The sequence below is a fragment of the Hibiscus syriacus genome, unplaced genomic scaffold, assembly GCF_006381635.1.
Source record: "Hibiscus syriacus cultivar Baekdansim isolate YM2019G1 unplaced genomic scaffold, ASM638163v2 tig00110303_pilon, whole genome shotgun sequence".
Classification (NCBI taxonomy): domain Eukaryota; kingdom Viridiplantae; phylum Streptophyta; class Magnoliopsida; order Malvales; family Malvaceae; genus Hibiscus; species Hibiscus syriacus.
In genome coordinates this window covers 3200044-3217171 of record NW_024062672.1, presented here as the reverse complement: position 1 = coordinate 3217171, position 17128 = coordinate 3200044, and positions in this window count along the sequence as shown.

Here is a 17128-nt window from a genome sequence, read left to right as displayed (position 1 = left end):
TTATTTTGAAAATAATGCTATTTTGGTAATTAATTTCAAAATGGTGCTATTTTCGTAATTTTTTTAAATGTTAATTTCTTAAATGGTTGACCACCTTTGACCAGAACTTTGACGGTCATTAAACGACTTTTAATCTTTTTCGAGTAAACCTATCCTGACATTTTTCGACGTCCCGAACCCATTTTTGGGGTTTGTTTCACCAAATTCGAAACCAAAGTCTTCAAATCGTTAGTCAAACCCGTGACTTTGATTTTGACCAAGAATTCAAATTTTCAAAGTCATTTTGTATTTCGACGTCCTGAATCTGATTCCGAAGTCCGTTTTGCCAAAATCTGACCCGTAATTCCCGAATCGAGCATGTGAACCCAAAAAGGCTTAGTACTTTAGTATTTTGATTATTTATTTGAGATTGGTTAAGGAATTGATCCAACAAATATTTGATGAAGGTACTCGTGTTTCACCTGAGCAAGGATCAGTTAGGTCCAGTGTTGTCGTTCGTTAAATGAGCCCGAACCGCGTACTACGATAATCACCCGTAGGTTTCCGTTATTATTTAAATAAAGATTAAGATTATTTATATTAGGATTCCAATATGGATTTTTCCGATCGTAGGATCTAGTGCTGCAGCAGAGCGTGATCGACAGACCCAATAGTAGTCTTCCTTGATTTCATACTGTACATGTGTGTTACTGACAGTGTTATCTTACTGTTTTAAACTATCATATGAATTGTTTCAAATTTATGATGATGTTGAATATTATTACAGCATGATACATGTTTTATGAATATGGTTACCCGACACCTGATTTACCGGATATTACTGATATGATGTATGGTTTCTTTAATTTTGCATATGATTTTCAAGCATGAACCATTTTTATTTTTTAATGGATTAATATATATTTTCACCTAAATACATACATTGTCACTGGATATTATTGAGGGAAGTATTTCAGACTCTTGTTGTGTGCTCAGGTATTAGTGTGCAAGGGGTGTATTTCGGGACTACACATTGTAGTGTTGGAGTGACTGGATGGGAAGATCGCTCCTTTGCTGTGTGCTCAGGGTAAGTCCTTATGGTGTGCAGGTGGGTGTATGGTTCTGGGGAACCTACACATTGTATGATTGGAGTGACTAGATGGGAATTTATTATCGAAGGCTCCTTTGCTGTGTGCTCAGGGTAAGTCCTTACTGGTGTGCAGGTGGGTGTATGGTTCTGGGGAACCTACACATTGTAGTGATTGGAGTGACTGGATGAGGAAGTTATTACTGCAGGCTCCTCGGCTTTGTGCTTAGGGTAAGTCCTTACTGGTGTGTAGGTGGGTGTATGTTTTGGGAAAATATACAAAAGATAGAAATCAGAGTGATTGAATGGAAATAGTGTCATATTTTAAAATATATTGATAACTGATTTATTGGAATATTTTATTCGTATGTTTTTATACACTGTTTGGAGCACACTGGGCTTTTTAGCTCATTCTATAGTTTTACCCTTTTCAGATAACAGCAGACCGTAAGCTAGCAGATTTGGTATCGGAGGAGACTACTTATTTTGTACGAACGTATATCTCTATATGTTTTTCAGTTGGTTTGGTGACATTTTTGCTATCGTTTGGATATATTTGTATTATTTATATTTTGTTCTGTATTATATCTAATGTATTAAAAGTTGTTTTTAAAAAAATCTCTGAATGGGATATGTGACCACTTAGATTTGGGTCTAACTTATAGACTGGGTGGGGGGTTACATTTGGTGGTATCAGAGCTTTCAGTTTTAAATACTCGGACTGTATATGGTTCCTAAATTTTGGATTAAAAAAATGTGTCACCTTATTTTATGATTTAAAGTTTCTCGAGATCCCTGATGCTAATCTGACATATGTTTCAAATTCTTTCTGTAGAGCCTTATAGATCCAACAATGAGTGCTACTAGAGGTCGTAGGACAGGACGTGGCCATGGTCGAGACGAGTCACTCGACCTTCTGTTACGATAGAGGATCCGATGTCTCCATGTGATCCTCCTGTTCCGCAAGTAGATCCGACCCTTTTCATGATGATCAGTTTACTCCTGTGAGAGACCCTCCTGTCACTGGAGATGAGGATACTGACATGAATGAAGACGCTTAATAGAGCTATATTTCGTATGTTTAGAGAGCTGCCAGAGCCCCTAGTAATATGACTGCGATTGAGATTTCAAATTCTCTGGTTGCTGTTGGTGTAGTTCCATTCGAGGGTATTACGGGTGGACCCCAGGCAGACGTTGAATATTGGATGGATGACACAAAGAGGATTATGGATGAAATGGACCACAGACCTGAATAGAAGTTGAAGGGGGCCCTAACTATGTTAAAGAAAGAGAGCTTCAGATGGTGGCAATCAATTTCTGGTAGTATTCTGAGGAACCAATTAACATGGGATCTTTTTAAGACACGTTTCCAGAGTCGCTACATCGGAGAGAGATACCTGCAGGAACGGCGTCAGGAGTTTCAGAATCTGGAGCAGGGTAGTATGTCTGTTATGGACTACGAGGTTGAGTTTATCCGATTGAGCCGTTATGCTCCTGGACTTGTTGACACAGAAACAGACAAATTCTTGAGGTTCGAGAATGGACTCCGGAATGAGATTAGGAGTCGAGTAGCTACCCACCGAGAGAGGAATTTTGATGCCTTAGTTGAATAACCAAGACTGCTGAGGAAGGTATGGAGCACAAGAGAGATAGTGATCGAGCTCAAATCCAATTCAGAAGGCCATCCGATGTTGATTCTTCAGTACACCCCAGCAAGAGAGGTAGGGGTACGTCTTTACAGAGAAGTGGGGCGAGTGTCAGGCCTGTGACATCCGGTTCTTCAGTTGTACAGTCTTCTAGACATGGTGATTCTTCTGGGTGGCAACCTTTGCAGCTATGTGATTATTGTGGGAGACATCATCCTGGGGAATGCTGGAAGAAATTGGGTACCTGTTTTAGAGTGGTTCTCGTGACCATTTCATGAAGGATTGTCCAAGGCTAGTTACTACAGCTCAGACACCAGCTCGTACTCCCGCACGAACTTAAAGTGCTATTCAGACTCCAGTAGTGAGTCGTAATCAGAGCAGAGTACCAGGATCTGCTAGTAGAGGCCGAGCATCTCAGAGTAGGGGTCCAGTCAGATCTGAGGCCGGACAACCTGCATTGGTTTACATTGCCAGACTTCAACAGGATCGCGATGGGCATAATGTGACTGCAAGTACTATTACTATTCTTTTCGTTCCCTACTTTGCATTATTTGATAGTGGTTCTACCAATTCCTATGTATCACATTCCGTTTCTGAGGGTCTAAATATTCCTGTTGAGAATACTTAGCATTCAGTGATAGTTCAAAGTCCCTTAGGCAAGTCCATCGCGTTGGATCATATTTTTAGAAAGTGCCCTATAGAGATCAATGGGGAGATTATTTTGGCTGACCTGATGGAGTTACCTTTGGAAGAGTTTGATTTGATTCTTGGCGTAGATTGGTTGGACAAAAATCGAGTAAATATTGATTTTGAGACCGAGAGAGTTGTTCTAAAGACCCCAGATAATCGAAAGATTGTAATGATCGGGCAACGCCGTGGATTTTTGACGAATGTTGTGTCTTCTTTGGTAGCTGAGAAGATGATCAGGAAAGGTTCCGAGGCATTTCTTGCTTATATATTGGATACCAGGAGTTCTCAATCTGATATTGAAGGCATCCGGATTATCAAGGAATTTTCTAATGTTTTCCCGATGAGTTGCCTGGATTACCGCTAGATAGAGAGGTTGAGTTTGAAATTGAAGTCTATTATGGTTCCACTCCGATTTCAATGGCTCCTTATCATATGGCCCCAAAGGAGCTTAAGGAACTAAAAGTCCAACTTCAGGAGTTGTTGGACAGGGGATTTATCCAACCTAGTTTATCACCGTGGGGAGCCCCAGTTCTCTTTGTCAAGAAGAAAGATGGGACATTGAGACTCTGTATTGATTATAGAAAACTGAACAAGCTCACGGTTAAAAACAAATATCCTCTGCCCAGAATCGATGATCTATTTGACCAATTTTGAGGGGCTTCTATCTTTTCTAAAATAGACTTGAGGTCTATTATCAACTCATGGTGAAAGACTCGGATATTCTGAAGACTGCTTTTGTACTCGGTATGGGCATTATGAGTTTTTAGTGATGTCATTCGGGTTAACAAATGCCCCGGCTTCTTTTATGGATTTGATGCATAGGGTGTTTCGACCTTATTTGGACCAGTTTGTAGTTGTGTTCATTGATGATATACTGGTGTATTCTAGAAGTGAAACAGAACATGAGAAACATTTAAGGATTTTATAGACTATAAGGGACAATAAGCTATACGCTAAGTTGAGCAAGTGTGAGTTTTAGCTCAGCGAAGTGACTTTTCTTGGACATATCGTTTCTGCTGATGGTATTCGGGTGGATCCAAGCAAAGTGGAGGCTATTCTGAACTGGAAGCAACCTAGGAACATTTCTGAGATCCATAGTTTCTTGGGATTAGCTGGTTACTACCGTTGTTTTGTTGAGGGGTTCTCCCTTATTGCAGCTCCTCTGACGAAACTATTGAGGAAAAATTCCATTTGTCTGGTCTGAGAACCAAAAAACTAGCTTTGAGAAATTGAAGACTGTTCTAACTCAAGCCCCAATGCTGATTCATCCTGAATCTGGAAAAGATTTTTCTGTCTATAGTGATGCTCTCACTCTAGATTAGGATGTGTTTTGATGTAAGATGGGAAGGTTGTCACTTATGCTTCACGTCAGTTAAAGCCGCATGAACGTAACTATCCTATTCATGATCTGGAGTTAACTGTTGTGGTATTTGCTTTAAAGATATGAAGACACTACCTCTACGGAGAAAAGTGTTATATGTATACTGATCATAAGAGTATGAAGTATCTACTTACTCAGAAAGAATTAACTTGAGACAGCGCCGCTGGTTGGAGCTTCTAAAGGACTATGATTTAGAGATAGAATATCATCCAAGAAAAGCTAATGTGGCAGACGCCTTGAGCCGTAAGACGATATCAGATCTCAGAGCCTTATTCTCCAACTTGAGTTTATTTTGATAATAGTTTGTTAGCAGAGTTTCAGGTTAAACCCACTTTGGCCGAGGAGATTAAAGCCAAACAACTTCTGGATAACTCATTGCTTTCCATTATTGAGCAAGTTAAGCAAGGAACGGGTTCAGAGTATACTATGAATCAGGATGGTATTTTGTGTTTTCACGGTCGTTACTGCGTACCTAAAGATGATGAGTTGAGACGGGTTATTCTTCAAGAGGCTTATAGTAGTTCTTATGCTATCCATCCTGCTGGGGACAAAATGTACAATAATCTCAAGGAGCGCTACTTTTGGACTGGTATGAAAAAGAATATTTCAGATTTTGTGGCGAGGTGTTTGACTTGTCAGTAAGTTAAGGCAGAACACCAGCATCCATCTGGATTGTTACAGTCAATTAAGATTCCTGGGTGGAAATGAGAGCGCATTACAATGGACTTCCTTACTGGTCTTCCTCTTACTCGTTCCAAAAGGATATCTGGGTGATTGTTGAACGACTCACCAAGTCAACGCACTTTATCTCTATCCGATTAATTATTCTAGACAAACTGGCTAAGTTGTACATTTCAGAGATTATTAAACTTCATGGTGTACCGTTATCTATCATATCTGATCAAGATCCAAGGTTCACTTCCAGGTTCTGGAAGGCTTTGCACGAGGATCTGGGTACTTTGAATTTCAGTACATCTTTCATCTTCACACTGATGGACAGTCTGAGCGAGTAATTCAGGTGTTGGAAGATATATTACGGGGTTGTGTGATTGATTTCCATGGTAGTTGGGAAGATTTCTTGCCATTAGCTGAGTTTGCTTAATAATAGTTACCAGGCAAGTATTCGCATGGCACCGTACGAGGCTCTGTATGGAGGTAGATGTCGTACTCCTATATGTTAGACAGAATTACATGATAGAAAAACTTTGGGTCCAGACTTGGTTCGAGAGACTGAAGATACTATCAGATTGATCCGTGATCGCTTAAAAGAGGCATTTGATAGACAGAAATCATACGCAGATAAGCGACGTAAGGATATCGAGTTGAAGTTGGAGATCAAGTTTTTCTCAAGGTATCCCCATGGAAGAAGGTATTGAGATTTGGACGTAAGGGTAAACTGAGTCCGCGATTTATTGGGCCGTATCGTATTTTGAAGAAAGTTGGACCTGCTTATCAGCTTGAGTTGCCTTCCCAGCTCAATCATATTCATGATGTTTTCATGTGTCTGTGTTGAGGTGATACCGGCCAGATCCAGATCACATCATTCAAGTTGATGAGGTAGAGCTGAGATCTGATTTGTCATATGAGGAGGAGCTTGTTTAGGTTTTAGAAAGGGATGAGCGAGTTCTTCGGAATAGACGTATTCCAATGGTCAAAGTTTAGTGGAGTAATCGTAGCCCCTCAGAAGCTACTTGGGAGACATTGGAGTCAATGGAGGCTCAATTTCCTCATCTATTTGCATAAGGTAAATTCGAGGACAAAATTCTATAGAGGGGGAATTGTAACAACCCGAAAATTTGAAATAATAATAATAATAATTAATTGAATTTGGAGGAGTTAATTAAGTAAATTGGTGAAATTTGGGGACTAAATTGGAAGTTTTTAAAACTTGTAGCTTGTTTTAGAGTTAAAGAAAATTTAGTGACCAAGCCCTGAATTTACCCTAGAATGGCAGGTAAGTGGTATTATATACGTGAATTGGTTTCTGAAAATCAAAAACCAATTCCCCAAAATTGCCTCCCCCAACACCGTCTTCCAACCACGATCCCGACGCCGTCCGAATTCCGATTATCGTTTTGAAACCACCATCGTGTTCATTATCGAGCGAGGAACAAACCCCTTAAATTAATTAAAGTGAAACACTGACAAATTCCATGAATTCAAGTTAAAGTCTCGACGTTTTGTTTAGCTCCATCACCGAGAAAAGCTTAAATTCATTACCGATCGTTGCTCCGTTTACGACACCTCCCACACCATCGTGTTCCTTGTGCCGTTCCGAGTCTGCCGATGTCATCCTTGGTCTCTGTCGACGGCGGCGTTGGGAGGTGAAGCGGTCAAAGTTTCCAATTTGTTAAAATCGAGCTCTCACCGTTCAAAAATTTGAACAGAGCTTTGTAAGTATCAAAATCACTCAAAATAATTTTTAGAAATTTTTCTGTGAATTTTACGCTGCCGGAAGTGGTATCACGCGCCGCCACTACCCATTGACCCGACTCGACCTGTTGACCCGACCCGTTGACCGTTGACGGGTGATATTTTGGGTAATTATTTAGGAAATAGTACTATTCTGGTAATTATTTTGAAAAGGGTGTTATTTTTGTAATTTTTTTAAAAAAGGTGACAATTTCGTAAAATTTTTCAAAGAGTGATATTTTAGTAATTATTTTGAAAATGTTGCTATTTTGGTAATTAATTTCAAAATGGTGTTTTTTCGTAATTTAAAAATGTTAATTTCTTAAAATGGTTGACCACCTTTGACCAGAACTTTGACCGGCTTTGACCGGTCATTAAACGACCTTTAATCTTTTCCGAGTAAACCTATCCAGACATTTTTTGATGTTCTGAATCTGTTTTGGGGTTCGTTTCACCAAATTTGAAACCGAAAGTCTTCAAATGTTAGTCAAACCTGTTGACTTTGATTTTGACCAAGAATTCAAATTTTTGGAAAGTTATATTTTATGTATTTCGACGTCCTGAATCTGATTCCGAAGTCCGTTTTGCCAAATTTTGACCCGTAATTCCGAATCAAGCATGTGAACCCTAAAAAGGCTTAGTATTTTAGTATTTTGATTATTTATTTGAGATTTGGTTAAGGAATTGATCCAATACAAATATTTGATGAAGGTACTCGTGTTTCACCTGAGCAAGGATCAGTTAGGTCTAGTGTTGTCCGTCGTTAAAATCAGCCCGAACCGCGTACTACGGAATCACCCGTAGGTTTCTGTATTATTTAAATAAAGATTAAGATTATTTATATTAGGATTCCAATATGGATTTTTCCGATTTGTAGGATCTAGTGCTGCAGCAGAGCATGATCGACAGACCCAGTAGTAGTCTTCCTTATCTGATTTCTCAGACTGTTACAGGTGTGTTTACTGACGGTGTTATCTTACTGTTTTAAACTATCATATGAATTGTTTCAAATTTATGATGATGTTGAATATTATTACAACATGATACATGTTTTATGAATATTGGTTACCTGACACCTGATTTACCGAATATTACTGATCTGATGTATGGTTTATGTAATTTCTGCATATCATTTTCAAGCATGAACCATTTTCATGTTTAATGGATTAATATATTTTCACTTAAATACATACATGTTTATTTCTGTCATTGGGATATTATTGAGGAAAGTATTTCAGGCTTTGTTGTGTGCTTAGGGTAAGTCCTTACTGGTGTGTAAGTGGGTGTATGGTTCTGGGGAACCTACACATTGTAGTGATTGGAGTGACTGGAAGGGGAAGTTATTATCGCAGGCTCCTTTGCTGTGTGCTCAGGATAAGTCCTTACTGGTGTGCAGGTGGGTGTATGGTTCTGGGGAACCTACATTGTAGTGATTGGAGTGACTGGATGGGGAAGTTATTATCGCAGGCTCCTTTGCTGTGTGCTCAGGGTAAGTCCTTACTGGTGTGTAGGTGGGTGTATGGTTTTGGGGAACCTACACATTGTAGTGATTGAGTGACTGGATGGGGAAGTTATTACTGCAGGCTCCTCGGCTTTGTGCTTAGGGTAAGTCCTTACTGTGTGCAGGTAGGTGTATTTTTCAGGAAAATATACAAAAGATAGAAATCAGAGAGTGATTGAATAAATAGTGTTCATATTTTAAATATGTTTGATAACTGATTTTATTGGAATATTTTATTCGTATGTTTTTATACTGTTTGGAGCACTGGGCTTTTTAGCTCATTTTATAGTTTTACCCTTTTTCAGATAACAGCAGACCGTAAGCTAGAAGTTGGCATCAGGGGAGATCAACTACTTATTTTGTACGAAAATATCTCTATATGTTTTCAGTTGTGTTTGGTGACATGTATTTGCTATCGTTTTGGATATATTTGTATTATTTAATTTTGTTTGTATTATATAATGTATTAAAAGTTGTTTTAAAAAAAATCTCTGAATTGGATATGTGACCACTTAGATTTGGGTCTAACTTATAGACTGGGTCTGGGGGGTTACAAACGGTGGCTGGATGGTGGAGATTCAGAGCTATAAGGGGTTGACGGGGAAAATATTTTGGAGAAAATTGGGGTTGCTTTCCTTTTGATTTGAAACCAGAAACCAAACATATATTTTCTCTGCCGACATAAAATGGGAAAATTTTAGTTCAAGTCCTTGAATTTTCTTGCACTTCCTAAAATGGTCTTCCAGCTTTACGATTTTACACTTCAATCCTCATTTTTTCCCCAAAATACCACTTTATTTCAATACTTTATAATTTTATTAATTTTAATAATAATATATAATATAACAAGATATGTGTAATTATGTAAATTTAATATTTTTTTTATTTTGAATTTTTTAAAATTATGTTAGGTATATATTTTACTAATATAAAAGATTCTTTGTGCATAATAGGGGTGTAAATGAACAGAGCGTCGTGAACTGTTCGTGAATCATTTATATAACGTCGTTTATGTTCATTGTTAAACTAAATAAACGAGTATGAACAAAAAATTTATGTTCATTTAATAAATGACGAACACGAATATAGGTGCGTTTATGTTCGTTATGTTCACGAAGAAGCTCGTTTATCGACTTGTTCATTTATGTTCATGAATAAGCTTGTTTATATGGTTCTCATTTTCCATTTTTTTTACATTTTAAATGTTGTTGAAGGTGGGGACTAGATTGAATACATGAAAAAAGTTGAAATTTAAACTATGAAATTTTAAGGAGTTTAAGCACTAGTGGTGTAATTTACCATTTTCTTTAGCTTACAGATGAAAGGGTAAAATAAAAAATTTAACATAAATGAACTCTAAACGATATGTTATGAACACAAAATGAACCGTTCAAGAACATATAAAACGAACATTTGCGAACATTAAACGAACATGTTCGTGAACAATAACTAAACAAACACAAACACATAAAAATTTAAATGAACATGAACCGAACATGAACACTTTAATAACAAAAAAAACGAACACGATTATAACCTTATTCGTTCAATCTCGATTCATTTACACCCAGTGCATAAACTATTTAGAGAATCGTTGTATCAGCTATAAGTTTGTTATTTCTTTTATGGTTAGCTAGTTATTTGAGAAAGCTTGTATATATATCAGCCTTGTATCTTTTACTTCAACACATTGAATGAAAACAATTTATTATTTAGTTTCTTTTTTAATAGTTTTCCAGTTTATCAAACTGTTATATGGTATCAGAAGTTTTCTTTTCTTCTCTCTGATTTTTCCCCTGAACATGCTTCCATCCGTGAACGACTCATTTGAGTAACCCATATTACTTGCACAAGTTTGATTATCCAGGCATGGTTTTAATTCTTAGCCATTATCAAGAGACAATTTTTATTGTTGGAAGAGATCTATGATGCTTGCCCTTTCTGCTAAAAATAAGTTGGGTTTCGTGATGGCTCGATCGTCGCTCCTGATCCATCATCACCAGAACTTTTCAACGCTTGGACTAGGGTGAATAATTTGGTGAATTATTGGATTCTGAATTCAATATTCAAAGATATTGCTGCTAGTTTACTTTATCATAGTTCTGCTGTTGAAATGTGAAAAGATCTTGTTGAGCTCTAACAATCGAATGGTCCTCGATTGTTTCAATTGAAGAAGAAGCTGAATGGATTGGTTCAAGGAAAGATAACAGTGAGTACGTTGATCTCTTGTAAATGTATATGCTAAGGAAAGCAAATATGTGCAAGTATACGCAATCGATGCAAGTAATATAGTAGTGAGTAAGTATCATCTCCACAGGGATTGGATTAGAAATATTTTCACCACAACTAGAACTAATGTCACAAACTAAATCCTACTAAGTATTCGAAATAAGAACTAATATGAATAAACTAGAAGAATGATTCAATGATTTCAGAATAATGTAGTCGAGACAAAGGAAATATGCAAACAGATAAAACAAAATAAATAAGTAATGGTTTAAATATAATGCAAATAACCTCTCATATTCAGACGTGTCATGAGCACTGATGCTAAACTACTATCTTGACAACAATTATTCTAAGTTCTAAATGAATTATTATGCCTCACTAAGCTGCCCGACAAGATTACTAGGTATTCTTGGACGGTTGCTATGGTAATACCTATCAGCGTTAACTATAGATGCTGTCTTAACCTACTCTAGCAATTATCCCTTTTAGTCACTTGAAACTCACTCCTTATCTCTAAGGTAGACAAGTTAGAACTTCACCATCCCATATTCATTCTTGCTCACGTTGATCTATCATAATTCTCTCGAATCTAAGAATCATTATCTAGACAAAAGGCTATCTCTCAATGCTCTCATAATGCCAAGACATGTTTTACCGAAACCCCAGGCGATCTCTCGATGCTCTTACAGTGTTAAGGAAAAATATTTAAACTATGAGCAAAACAGTCATAAGCAAACATAATTCATCATTCATAAACATAAAAATATTGTTTAGGCAAAACAAAGTTTAACACCAAGTAAAACATTCATGGTGTTATAAATATCATCCAAGATTTAACCGTTTAATACAACCCCAAATAAAATAAGAATTAAGAACAAAGGAAGAACGACTCCCAAAACTGGGGGCTCTGTCGTGACATTTCTGATCAGCACCATGTCTACCTTGGTGATCCCTCTTTCGAGGCCTGATCACCGCTCTACTATCGTCTGGCTATGGAGGACACCAAGGAAGATTAGTCGGTAGACGGTGGGAAAGCACTGCAGTTGCTTGCTCACGCCTTAGGTAAAGCTTTTATCTCTTCTTCTTCCTTGCCTCCTTTCTTTTTGCAGCTACGGTTGAATATTTATAAGAAAAAATCTCCTAGGGCTTTGCATGCTTTTGGAGTTTCCTTAATTAGCCGTTATTAATTTCCCAATCTTAAAAGGGAAAGACGACTAGCGACTATCAGAACAATCAAGGCTTGCTTACACGTGAAGTAGGTCATCCAGCTGGCATGTGACATAGGCGGTTTCACCACATGCTTCAGACTTCTTCAGATAAATATTACCCTCGGTGAGATAAATCCGCTCTTCACGTTCTCTTCTGTTCTGTTGAACTTTGCAACTTTGCATTGTCACGACTGAAATGTTCTTCCTCTGTAGAATTCCTGCACAAACACAACTCAAACAACCCTTTCTCATCAGCAGCATCAGTCAAGACAAATAAATTTTGCCGAAGTAAAACATATCCACCATGGGCTAATAACCTATATACAACTAAATGCAACTAAAAATACATTGCATACTTTGTTTAGATGAGCAATAACTTAAGTGAAAAGACTAGAAATTGAGTCTTTTTACGAAGTTATCACACCCCCAAACTTAAGCTATTTATTGTCCTCAACCAATGGATAATAGCTAGAAGAAATCAAAATTGTCATGGCAAAATAGTATCAAGAACATCATCAGGTTTGAGATTTCAACCCTCAGCAAAAATATTTAGTCTCAACATGTTCGACAGTCATATCAGTCAAGTCCCTTCCTAGTCAGTATCCTTTGCTATGGTGTGTGCGTGATTGTAACCAGTCTATGCATAGAGGTAATTAAAAAACTTAAAGTAAGCACTTCTAGGTTGTCAAGGTAACAAACTATTCATCAGGCTTAGTTTACTCCTAGTTATTATCAACTTTTATTCTCTTTATTCACATATTTTTTTATAGGGGAGTCAGCTCATCACACCTACCGTTCCTACTCTAGGTGAAAGGGAGCATACCTTCCATCCCCAAGCTAGTCAGGCAGAGTCATCTTGTGACTACTTTCATTCACTCATATGCCTTGGCTACTCTTAATTTCTTTTGGAGTTTTTCTTGTTCATGCCTTTGCATAGAGGAGTGTCCCTTTGTGTTTTTCAAGTTTTTCAAGTTTTTAAACACTAGAGAGTTTTTACTTTACCCTTAGAATATTTTTTGAAGTCTTGGAAATTAGAAAGTTCTTTCCTAAAAATTTTATAGATTACCTCGAGCAAAGAGAACCTACAATCTTGTTTATAAATTTCAAAGAATCATGGCTAGGGTTGTTTTCTTCTTTAGACAGTCCTAACAATAATTTCTGGCCTAGGCAATAAATTATGCTTTCATCATTGGGCATCCCTTATTCATTCCTAACAATAATCTTAACATGCTTATGTCATGACACCAAAATTTTCAACCAATAAACATCAATTGCTATTTAACAAAGTATGACAGAATGGTACAACACCTCCCTCAAACTTGAGGGATGCATTGTCCTCAATGCATGAAAACTACATTATATGATTTTATATGCAGTTGCGAAAAAAGTAAAAAGAAAACGATAACTAAGAAGAATAAACTCACTTTGGTGGGTGGCTTGACTGGACGCCCTCGTGTGACGTTATTTGGGAGAAGAGGGACTCTCGGATCCAGTTTACTACTACTGGGGGGGAGATGGCTGAAGTACATCCTTATGTTCTCTTGTAGCGCTTCTTTCTAGACGAGGCACGTGCTGGAGTGGACTGCTCGGTCGTAGGAGTCTGTTGTGCTGGGACGGGTGGTAGACTAGGAATTTCTGTTGGGACTGGTGGTGCTAATTGAACTGGGACGTAATAGGATCATACTCGGGCTGCTTCAATACTGGCATGAAATTTTCATCAGTGAAGAAGTGGGGTGGAGTATCATCGCTAGTTCGGTGGTCGAGACGGATGAGGACTGAGGAACTCTTCTGTATCGCCTTGGCCTTCTTCTGGTACAGGTGACATGGGTTGCCAGTGGTGGCACATCGGTAGACACCTCTGGTGGAACATCTGGAGGGACATAAGATGTCGAGGCATGGAATGTTCTGCCGCCTACATTGTAGTTGAGGATAACACTGGGAAAGGTTGGCAGTCTGATCATTGTGGTCGGTAGCAACTCCTTGATGAAGGCGTTGAGTTGCATGTCCCTTGCCTTGGCATAATCGAAGTAAATTTTCATGTGGTCCTCCAGCGTCCGATCTTTTCACGCATCTTGCGTGTGTGTGACCACAACAACCATTCTATCCGTGGCAACCGATTTTGCGCCCTCCAGACCTCCTGCTGGTCGTCATTATTGAAACTCATCAACTCAGGGACCTTCTTCTTTGTAATACCCTCCTTGGGTTTGATGAAATCTTCGAATGGTTCCTCAAGAACCTTTTTCTTCCTACACAGCGCGATTATACAGTAGGTTACGTCGGTTCCGTTTGGCACACTCATGGATCAACTCAAAGATGATTTCGCCCACGTCGATCTTCCTACCATATATGATCGAGTACAAGAGTATCAGTCGCTTGATAAGGACAGTGGTGTTGTGGGACGTTGGCATCAGCTTGACGTGCGATTTTAGGGCTTGACGTTCTGCTCGTTTTCTTGTGGGGGCATTCCCTTCGAACTTGGCCCAGCCAAAGCATAAATCATGTAGAAATCCGCTGTACATTTCTTGATCTGCTTCGGCCACAAATCTCTTGTATTGGTCATCCACTTTCCCCAACTTAAAGTATTTGTTGAATGCAGAGGGGGAGAAGCGAATGAGTTTTCCTCGAACATATATTGTGTGGTTGGAGGGGTCCTCGATATGGGTATAGAACTCCCATACCATTGCTGGTGCTGCGGCATTAGGATTTCGAGCAAACTTCTCCCAGGTATGCTTCTTTATGACATCCATCACATCGGGTCCAAAAGGCTCCTCGTCCTCGGCTGAAAAAACGAATCCATCTTCTAAATATACTTGGTGTTGCTGAATGGTTTTGAAGTGTGCTTCTGCTTTGGATATTTGGAAATGTTTGAAACTCTGTTTGGGGGCTGGGGTCTGGGGTCGATCTTGATCTCACCATTTTTCTTGGCTGAATTTAGTGGTGGCGACGAGGAGGTATTTTTTAGAGATTGAAGAAAACAAATTTTGGTTTATGGAGAAAAAGGGAAACACGATGAAGAAGAGGTGAGTGGGTTGTTTTTCTTGGAAAGTGATGGGTGGTTTCGGTGTATTTTAGTCTTTACATGGCGGGGAAAAGATTTCTCATTAAATGAGAAATATATGATTTGATATAAAGGAGGAGAAAAGATTTCTTTCCCCCTTTACTCTGCCACCAAAACCTTTTGCCCTAGTTTGTCCTTTTTCCTTCATGCATGCTTCAACTCCACATGATGCAACGTGTTCCTTGCTTGCCTACAATATGAAAGAAGAAAATAATAAAATAAAATGGATTAAAGCAGAAAATAACTTAACTTATTTATGTACAGATTTTAGATTTTTGTTGCCTAGGCAACAAATATTTGCTCAATTAAGTAAAGCAAACTCTTGGGAATCATGTACCAATAATGCCGGTTTGTCACGCATGACTGGGGCTCCTTTGTACTCCTTGAGTCTCTGTCTGTTCACCTTAAAGATAGAACCATCGTTTTAGTTCTGGATTTTAATTGCTCCATTGTTATAGACTTGGTGAACAATGAATGGTCCTGACCATCTCGATTTTAGCTTTCCTGGGAATAACTTAAGGCGTGAATTATAGAGCAGTACTTGTTGTCCAGAATAAAATTACCTCGACAATATTTTTCTGTCATGCCATCATTTTGTTCTCTCCTTGTAAAGGTGGGCATTCTTGTATGCGTGTGCTCTAAATTCATCTATCTCGTTCAGCTCCAAAAGTCTTCTTTCTCCATCAAGCTGAGCATCATGTTTATCTTTTTGATGGCCCAATAAGCTTTATGTTCAAGTTCAATCGGTAAATGACATTCCTTCATGTTGACTAGCTTGAATGGGGACATTCTCAGCGGTGTCTTGAATGTTGTGCGATAAGCCCATAGTGCTTCATCTAGCTTCGGTGACCAATCTTTTCGACTTGGGTTGACCACTTTCTCAAGGATCTGCTTGATTTCTCGATTAGACACTTTGACTTGTCCATTCGTCTGAGGCTGATACGCCATAGCGATTCTATGTTGTACTCCATATCTTTCTAGTGCCTTGGCAATCAATTTATTGTCAAAATATGTGCCTTCATCGCTAATGATAGCTCGTGGTGTTCCAAAGCGGGTGAATATATTTTTGTACATAAACTTGAACACCGTCTTGGAATCGTTTTTAGGTGTTGCAATGGCTTCAACCCATTTTGATACGTAATCCACTGCCAAGAGAATGTATATATCTTCAAATGATGTTGGAAAAGGTCCCATGAAATCTATTCCCCATACATCAAAAAGTTTGATTTCCTAAATGTTTTGCATGGCATCTCATGCCGTTTCGAGATGTTTCCTATTCGTTGGCATCTATCACATGACTTGTAGAATTCATGCGCGTCTCTGAACATGGTTGTCCAATAAAATCCGGACTGAAGAACTTTTACTGATGTTCTCATTCCACCAAAATGCCCTCCATATGGTGACGAGTGGTATTGGAGTAGGATATCTTGCTGTTCTTCTTCTGGAATGCATCTTCGGATTATTTGGTCTCTGCATTGCTTGAATAGAAATGGTTCGTCCTAGAAGTAATGTCGCACATCATGTCAAAATTTCCTTTTGCCCTGGCTAGATAAATTAAGAGGAACAATACCACTAACAAGAAAATTAACTATGTCAGCATACCACGGTGTAACCTTGACAAATAATATTTTCTCATCAGGAAAATCCTCTTTAATTTCTATAATGTCAGGACAATCAGGTTTGTTATCTAGCCTAGAAAAACGGTCTGCCACTTGATTTTCTATACCTTTTCTATCATTTATCTCTAAATCAATTTTTTGCAGTAATAATATCCACCAAATTAGTCTAGCCTTTCCATCTTTTTTTTAATCAGATATTTAATGGCTGAGTGATCTGTGTGCACAATTACCTTAGTGCCTATTAGATATGGCCTAAACTTATCGAATTTAAATACTACTGCTAAGAGTTCTTTTTCAGTGGTGGTATAGTTCACTTGT